Raw genomic sequence first — 9,669 nt, 5'->3', positions numbered from 1 at the left:
AAGGTATCCCACTATCAGTTAAAAAAAAACATTTATAATGCAGTGTGAAACGAGAACTGAAAAAATATAATAAAAATCTTGATAGGAAATCTCAAATCTGATAAGGAGAAAAATGCATCGTTTACAGTTTGTATTGTGTGTAACTGTTTCATGATAAACATGATCCGATTTCTCTTTTATCTCTATGATAAATAATTCTACATCGAGTTATTCAGCAATGGTTGCAGGCATCAAATGGTCGGTCGTTGCATTTAGCAATGTCAGCCTGTGTACTAACCAACCGCAAAATCAGCAACAGTACTGGCGATCAACTTGCGATAATACAGTGACCATTATCTCTCATATGTATCGCACAATGGTACTTAATGTTCTTCACAACGACGTACGCACGAGAGTGGAACTCGGAGTTCGGAATTCAAACCATTCCTTGAACAAGGTATTATGGAAAAATCAACATTTATAGATATTACACTTAAGTTACGGTTGTCTTAGGGTGAAAATATTTTCTTGAACTTCCCCTCTTTCTTGATGAAACGTTGTGTATGGCACTCATTCTGCCTAAGTGCATTGCAAATGATTGCGAATGGCCACAGCAACCACTTCCGCCTGAGTGCATCGTAACTCAACAGGTAGCTACTTGGAACATAATTCAAAGCAAAAAATAGTAATAGCTTTCATATTCAACAATACAAGTAAGCGTACTCAATATGCGCGTTTCCTTTTTGAACGAAAACAGGAATTTATATATGTTTTATCTTTAGGAACTTTTAGTAGACCTCCGAACTGTGTCGGAAGTCGTAGAATGGATACGTCCGTCCGTCCGTCTGTTGGGAGGTTTAAAAACAAAAATGGTAAGAGATATTCAGAAACGGTTGTTTACAATCAATTCAGCTTCTTAAGAATATGTTTCGTTTCTGCAATTGACCTCTATTCCAACGAGAAGTGCTCCATTTGATATTTCATTTTTTCATAAAACGAAAATGGCATCAGATAGTGAGAAGCGTTTTTTGTAAATATACAAGGTCTGAATACAACATATTATAACTGTCTGCAACACTCCACTCCACACCCAACGAAGGGGTTCACATTTATTATTGCTTCCGGTTTAAATATTAATTTCTGTACAGCAAAACAATAAGAATGGGATTTTTTGAAATCGATTCAGTGTTCCAAGAATCAACTCCATCTCCTTCGTTAACTCTCTATACAAACTGGAATGGTTCAAATTCACCGTTTCCGGTTTCAATCTTTGTCGCCATAGAATAAAAATGGCGAATATAGTGACAGGCTTTAAAAAAAACTGATTTCGCAAATTGATTCGCAGTTTTAAGAGAACACATAACTACAGCCCATAACATTTTACGAAACCGGAAATAGTTCCTGGTGTCCGTAGAGCCAAAACCGTAAGAAATATCGATATGGGGTTTTTGCAATCGACTCTGGGTCTCAAAAATAGGTTCCATGTCGTTCCATAGGTTAGCTCTTTATTTAAACCGAAAATCTTTCACAATAACTATTCCAGGTTCAACCTTTGTTACCAAAGAACAAAAACGGTGTTAGACAGCGACGAGCTTTCCTTTCAATCGATTCAGTGTCTAAAGAGAACATATTATCAAAACTCGTAACACTCTCCCAAAGTAAGAAGTGATTGAAAATTACTAGAACTTTCGGTCACTGTTAAGCATTGATTTTGACAGAGAAAAAAAGATATATCGAAGCCTTTTTTGCAGTTGACTGAACGTTATAAGAATAGGTTCTTTCTCCGTTTACCCTCTATTCAAACAGAAAGTAAATAAAAGTAACTATTCACTTTCATGATATATCGCTATATAACTAAAACGGTAATAAATAGAGAGAAGTGATCTTTAATATCTGATTCAGCGTCCCACGATATCATACCATCTCCAAGCACAACACTTGACCAAAACCGATAGTGGAATAACTTTACATGTACTTCTGGTGTCAATACTTGTTTCCATAAGTCAATAATGTATGATATGTTGGGCATTTTTTGCAATTGATTTTGCGTCATAAGAATGAGTTTTATATTATCTTATAATACATTATTTAAAACGAAAGTGGTTCAAATTAACGATTTCCGGTTTCAGCATTTATTGCTGTAGAACAAAAGCAGTAATGGATAGCGGGTAATGGCTTTTTGATATGGATTCAGGAAGAGGTCCGAGGAAGAGGTAATTTCTTAATTACTGATCCTCTATTCAAGTAGTTACAAATGTGCTAGTTCAAGCTTCATCATTGAATTTTCGTAGTTCGGAAGTCTACTGTAGTTTCACACAGTGACAGGAAACTGATTTGTTAATTAATTATATCATATAATGCTTTCAATGAACATTTAGAAATGCATTTCAGATAACTTTCAATAATATAATTACATATACGAAATGAAACACTGAGTACAGTCACAATTAAGAATTCTCCACATTTAATAAAATTTATTAGAAAGCAAAAGTAAAAGGTATATCTTCTTTGTTCGTACTTTTAGAGGTGTCGTACACAAGGTCATGGCGGTTGAGGGAAAGAACGCTGTCAGTCAGAGGTGATCAACGGTGTGCGATGACTGTTTTTCTCAACAGAGGCTGCTCTTTATTATTACTTCATTTTTTAAATATAGAGATTTCTTCTTGTATACGAGTACAGAACGAGACAATCCAATTTACATATTTGAATAGCTAATATTGAACTCGGATTCCTGTAGATGATAGATTTGACTACAGCATGAGGTCACAATCCTTGATGTGACTCTCTCATCTGTTCTCGTTTGTTTCTTTCTAACATCTGCCTTCAGTTTAAGTGCAAACACTTCAGTCAGGTTGATACTCTTGATACGCCTGGTAATACTCACTAGTGACAAAGTTTCTTTGTTTTGTATACTCTTTGGTATCGCCTAATCCAGGAGGGAGAATAAATGGAGGGCGCCGCACTCTGCATATTTCGTTACTTGTAAGTTGCTGCTTCGCACTCTAAAATAGGCTGACAGCACATCAGTTTCAAGATTAGCAAAAACATTCTTCTTCTTGCATTACATTGCCGGTGACAGGAGCAGAGTAGAAAACCAGATAACCCAACCCACCGAATTTAATCACTTGGTAGCAGCTACCGTAAACATGTCCAAGACCTTGCTGCAGTTAGTTCAAAAGTGTTGTGTTTTGACTTACAGAGACGAGGACTGTTGCATGCGATAGTTCTTATATGGCTCCAATCATTGCCGCATTTTGGGAGGCCACCGCATATCCGCGGAGATGCGGAATTTGACATACGTTTCCTATATCGTATTATATAAAGTTAGAAAATACACTTTGGCATGATATACAGAGTTCAACTCCCGGTAGAAGAACATATCTGACTCAGATCCTACGTTTAGCGGTAGATCCAAGTCTTAATATTCTAAAGAATAGTCGAATTAGTCAGTCTTTTTCTTTAGAATTTATCGAAAATGAAATGAAATATTTGAGTTTTACCTCAATTGATTATGCTGGTTAGGCTAAAGGAGACGGGAGAATTTATCGAAATTGAATACATATTTGAATTTCAATGCGTCATAAAATGTCACTCTTTTAGAAGTTAGCGAATATTCAAAAAGGCATGCAAAGTTGACCTACTTAGCTTTTTAGTTTTAGTTTTAATATCTCAAATTACATTGTTTGATAATAAGCATGTATGTTAGTTGGTATGTAGTCAAATTAGTTTTAGAGAACCGATTATAAAATTAAACGCAAGTGAATAGGTTAAGGAATGGCCAAAGAAAATTGTTTTTTAGTAAATCCGGCAGTTTTGCTTCTTAAGCGAATGGCATTCATTGTGTTGAGTAAAGTACTTACAATCAAATTCAATAAGTCTGTAAGAGAGCCCCCTCGTTGCTAAGCGGTTAAAGTACGCGTCATTTCGTAGAAGATCCGGGTTCGATTCCCGAGGTGACATGTTCAAATCCCATGCTAGGCTGTAGGTCCAAGTCTCATATAGCCTCGCTGCTGAAAGGAACACTAAACTGATATTCAACTCAATAATTCTGTAAGCCACATACTGTAATCATGGTTGAGCAATGTCGTATTTGTTTTAATTTCCATTGTTTTAATCCGTGATTTAGCAACATATATATTGACAAAAGAATACTAAAATACCTTAAAAGTTTAAATATATATAAATGGTATATTTATGCGAAGGAAACAAGAATATAACTACTATGAGGCCATGCTGAAAATAATGTCTCTTATTTGTTTTCTACGATTAAATTAATATATGATATCAAGTAAGAAGGCATATATGATATCGATGTCGAGTATTAATTACAATTTTCTCTTGATATATGACAAGTTTAAAATTGGTCACCATCGGGATTCAACACCTATAGAAGAAAACATGGCTATATTTGTAACAATACCATACCAGTGCGACTGAAATATCGCGCGGTGGTCGAATTTCTCACAGCGCAATATTTTGTTCCCATTGACATTCATCGGGAAAATAAATTGAAGTCTTTCAGTTTTAGGTCCCACGGTCGTACTGGCTTGACTAAAGGACACTGGGATGATGGGAATGTATGAAATGGAGCAATGGAAAAAGTGGGTAAATACCAAAGAGATCCAAACACTAAAACGGTGATGTGTGGGACTATGTATTACAATGGACAAAGTACATTGTAATCTTGTTGATTAACTGATTACGCAGAGGAACGGCGCATCACACAGGCATAGCTTGCTATAAAGTGTGGCATATCACGGAGTGATTGCAAGAAGTGTTGCTTACGAGACAATACATTTTTTGACGTGAACGAAACAAGAAGTGCATTTTCAAATTCGATATGAGACGATTAACATGTCAATTCTCGTCTCGTTTCCGAGATGAGATTAGAAATTTCACAAGTGTCCTGGGTAACACTAGTTCACCAAGTCTTGAATCCCAAATATTGTTTAGTGTTACATAATTCATAGCAAAAATTCTAAATTGACAAAGTGATTGTACGGGCACAATGAAGTGCAATCACTGTATAAAAGATAAGAAAACTCGTTCCACAATAGGATTCTATAATAAACATGGTTTAAACGATGTTATTATACACACAGTTTATGAACGTCTTGTGACGTGGTAGTATTCTGTTAACTTCTAGATGGTATTAAAAAGAAAATCACAAAATTGTAAATTGTACATCAATTTGCAAAACGAGATGAGACAAGAAAGAATAGTTGGACAATCGAAACGAGACAAAAGCTTATTTCCCCTGTCGCTTCGTCTTGTAGACAAGACTAAGTGCAAGCAACAATCGCAATTTGGGATAACGGAGTTTATGTCCGGAGGGTGTTGTTAAGGCTTAATTCTGCCATGAAACAGAATGGACATATGTGAATAGTCGCTTCATCACAATGAACGTGATGTATTCTTTTACAACGTTGTCACACGAGGTGAAACGTGAACACACTATTTCGACCCTGAAAGCAACAGCACCTAATTGGAATATAGCAATGAAAAATTGATTACCATCGGCAGACGAAGTCATGCTAGAAATCTTCTGGGACTTCATTGTATAGTGCATAGTGAAGTGAATTCCTGCGTAAAGCCACTACCATAATTCTAATCAGTACTATAACACTCTTACAAAACGAAGAGCATGGATTCGAAGAGTTCGCCCACAAATTGAAGCCTTCGTTCAGCATAATAATGCTCGCCCTTTCATTAATGCATGGAAACTGAAAAAAAAAATCAGCATCTTTTTACCTTTAAACGTCATATTGCATACAGACCAGATCAGATTCCATCAGATTTCCATCTTTTTCCGAAATTTAAGGAAGGCTTGAGAGACTTTGTTCTGATTTGGGCGATGGAATGAAGCGGAAAGTCACAATCTGATTGTACCGTCCAGATGGACCATTTTAGAATGACGAGATCAAATACAGGAACATGAATCCTCTGGAGTCATTATGGTATTTACTAAAGTCAAAATGAAAGCTAAGTGGTATACAACATCCCCATTCACAGAATACATCCTTCGCATTTAGAGAGTAGACGTTGAATTTTTAAGTTTACACAAAACTTTGCGTAAAAACAAGTTCACACCAAGAATTTTTTGTTCGTAACAGTCCAAACACTTACTCTTTTTATTTTTTTTAGGGGGAATACAATACCAGAGAACATACCACTACTGCTATATAGGATTGAACTGGTTTTACTCTACACGAGAGAAGACGTAATAATCGTTAAGCACTGACATCTATATTTCGGAGAAAAATATCGTTTCTATAAGAAATGAAAGAATAGAGATGAAATGTAAGATAAAATCTGTATGCTACATCAACCATTACTCTGCTAAACAACTAGTTTTAGTAACAAAATGTACAAATGTATCTTGAGTTACAAAGTTCTTTTTATCAGGGGGAGAAGGAATCCAGTTCGAGTGGACGTCTACGTGGGTCCACACAAGGTATAACAAGATTTGCAGCCTTAATTTTAGACAAGCCATGGATTATTGTAGTATTGATGTACAGATATGTCCAAAATTATTGTCGCAATTTATAAATATGTTATTGTAGGAATATAATTTGATTTCAATTCGCCTGGTATTTCTTATAATGTTTGTATGTTAATAATCGGCAAAGGCATGTATGTGGCAAATTTCACGTCAAAAGAGCAGTAAATAAGAATGAAACAATTTAAAACAGAATGAGAATTTTCTTGTCCATTTAGCAGCATTTTGTTTTACTGATTCTAATTTTCGTATTTATAATTCTTTTCCTATGAAATTTACCACAAATATACATTTCCTAATGATAGTATTAGTATTAAAGGTACTCTGCAAAATCAATATCCATTTATATTCTTCCAAGAAGACAGTTATAGATATCCGACAATCATTTTGGACATGAGTGTACGTACGTACATATGCACTTAGAGAAATGAAGTTTTTTTCTTTCTAATATGTTTGAATTGTCTACTTTGCTAATATGTACACTAGAGGCTTGCACGGGCTCGGACAAAGTCTACGGTTTTAAGCCCGAACCTGCCCGCGAGCCGGAATCGGGCCAACAAAGTAAATATCACTTCAGACCCGGGCTGGGCTCGGTCTGTAAATTTTTAAATATACAACCATATTTCTCAGGCATTTTTGGGCTTAATTTTGTAAATATACTGTAGCTACAACGACACTTATTCGATCGTCATTTCTGGAGAACTTTTAAAGTACAACTTCAAAATTAAACCTCTAATTGGTGTAAATTAAAATGCAATTTTGCGTTCATTATTACGTTTTTGTAATTCGGGCTTAATTCGGGCTTCTTTGATCATCGCATGAGCTCGGGCCGGGTTTGGGTCTAAAGATTAAAACATGTTTCGAACTTGGGTCATGCCTCAGATTACAAATTCATGGGCCGGTCCTTGCCCGGGATAAAAATTCCGGCAAGTGCAGACCTCTATTTTACGCGTCTGTACTTTTCCTTGTATTCCGACGAATAATTTGAAAAGCAATAGCAACTTGATCTATTATAATCAGGTGAACTTCAGTGACAAATAGAAGTTGCTGTAAATGAGCTTTTACAAACATGGCTGTGTATTGCATTCACTTTTGAGAAAGAAGAAGTATTTTAAACAGAGACGGTACAAAGGCTGGACTTTTCTGCACACAAAATTAACTTACCAATCCTAACAAAATTTGATACTAGAATCTAAAAATACTCCAAGCGATCACAACATTCTTATATTATTAAATATTCCATATAATCTATCAATTCATAATTGAGAATGAACTTTTTATTATTTCTCGCGAGATGACGCGGAGGCTCAGTAGTAGATCTTTCAGTATTAGTAGTTGTTATTGGTCAATTCATGAATAGTGTTGGGATACGCATCCAGCAATCCTTCTAAATTTTGAAAACTTACATGTAATTGTTTATTTCAAACCACAATACATGAGAAGTATTATGAGACTTCAACATAAGAAAACTTGAGAGACATAAACAAATAAAAATTAAATTGTAGTTGTTTTTCGTGTCATGAACACAAAATTATTAGGGAATATAGCGGACAATGTTGAGCAAACGGCAAATACTACTACTACTACTAATAATAATAATAATAATAATAATAATAGTAATAATAATAATAATAATCCTAAAAGGAACGCCAGCAATTAATAGACTACTTGATGCACCAATCAGGTGCCTCACGCAAATTGCAATGGACGTTTCGTGCACGTTAGAAGTAGTCGTAAACTCATACTGGATAACTATAGAGGGAAAATAAGCATGCCATTGGCTTCATAAGAAAATTTGCTATTAAAGTGAGGTGTTATATGCTATGGTTTTAATTTTTCAAAACTTATCTTTAATTCAAAATGGGGGATTTCAAGATGACTGCCGTCAGATTTACCCTTACAGTATCACTTCCGTCTAGGTCTAATATGTATTAAGGAAACTTTTATCATGCGCAATAGAATCGGAGATAAATGACTTATGGACATAGTAAGTATAAACAACACACGGTGCTCATTATGAATGCAAACCATGATTAGTAACAATAAGTTGTAAACTTTTTTAATCAAGTAATGTTCGAATCATGTTTCTATCGTTTGTAGTTTTGCGCCGTGTCGTCTTCGTGCGGAATGAGGCCGACGAATATGAACACGTCATAAGAGTAGTCAAACAAATAAAGGAAAAAGCACTGTAAAATAGATTGAGAAAATCTTAATATGTTGTAAAAGCCACTTTAGAATATGTTAGAATCATTTGTTTGTTTTGATATGTCTTCTTTTTAAAGAAAAGAAAAAGTTAAAAAAATAGAATGAAAAATTCATAAAAATATGTGGAATATTAAGGTAACAACAGTTGGAAAGACTGTTAGAGGAAATGATTGCAGTCACTATAGGGGGCGTGGTTAACGTATCCGACTCTACAAGCTAAAGTAGGTTCCGTTCATACTTTCCTTGTATTCGTATTGTTTAGCCGGAAGATTGTCCAGCCGAAGGATTTTACTTTCGTTTCGACACGGTTTCTCTTTATTGGAGAATGGTTTACCGTTGTTTTTGTTGTTAGTGTGATTTGTGTATTATCGACGTGTATTGATAAAGTCATATTGGTGATATGTCAGTTATATATTACAAAGTGATCACTGGAAAAAGGAATGTTTTATTCCTTGATTTCTCAATTCGGGCTCTTTTTCTTTTCTCTTTTTGTGGCTACTAAGTTATGATACTGAAACAGAGTGTGAAAGCTTTCTTTGAAAGTGAGGTAAATGCTTGTGAATTGATAGCACAGATAGTTATTTGCTTTATAATCTTTTGTTCTCAATTTCTTTCAATTCTGTGCAGAGAAATAGTGCATTTAAAGGCCAGTGCTGTGCGGGGCCTTTTGTGCCAAGTGAAAGCCCGATTACATCACGTTAATAGGAATTCCTATTGGACATTAGCTGGTTTAGTTTGCTTGAAAACCAGTAATAATTTTTTCATGCTTTATATTTTTGTGAGGAAACTAAGGCATGGAAAGATTTTTGTGAGGAATTACGTTACATAAGAAAACTGACGTTTTTGTACCAATTTGATTTTATTCGATAACCAGAAAAGCTCAGACTGAAGCCATATTACCTAAAAAGAGAGAGAGGTTAACACATTGAAGGTAAATCCGTATTTGAAACAAATAAAGGTGAGTGAAATTTCTAACTTATTCCAAG

This window comes from Thermobia domestica, chromosome 4 (assembly GCF_964235325.1).
Source record: "Thermobia domestica chromosome 4, izTheDome1.hap1.1, whole genome shotgun sequence".
In the NCBI taxonomy this organism is placed as follows: domain Eukaryota; kingdom Metazoa; phylum Arthropoda; class Insecta; order Zygentoma; family Lepismatidae; genus Thermobia; species Thermobia domestica.
This window is presented reverse-complemented; position numbering follows the sequence as displayed.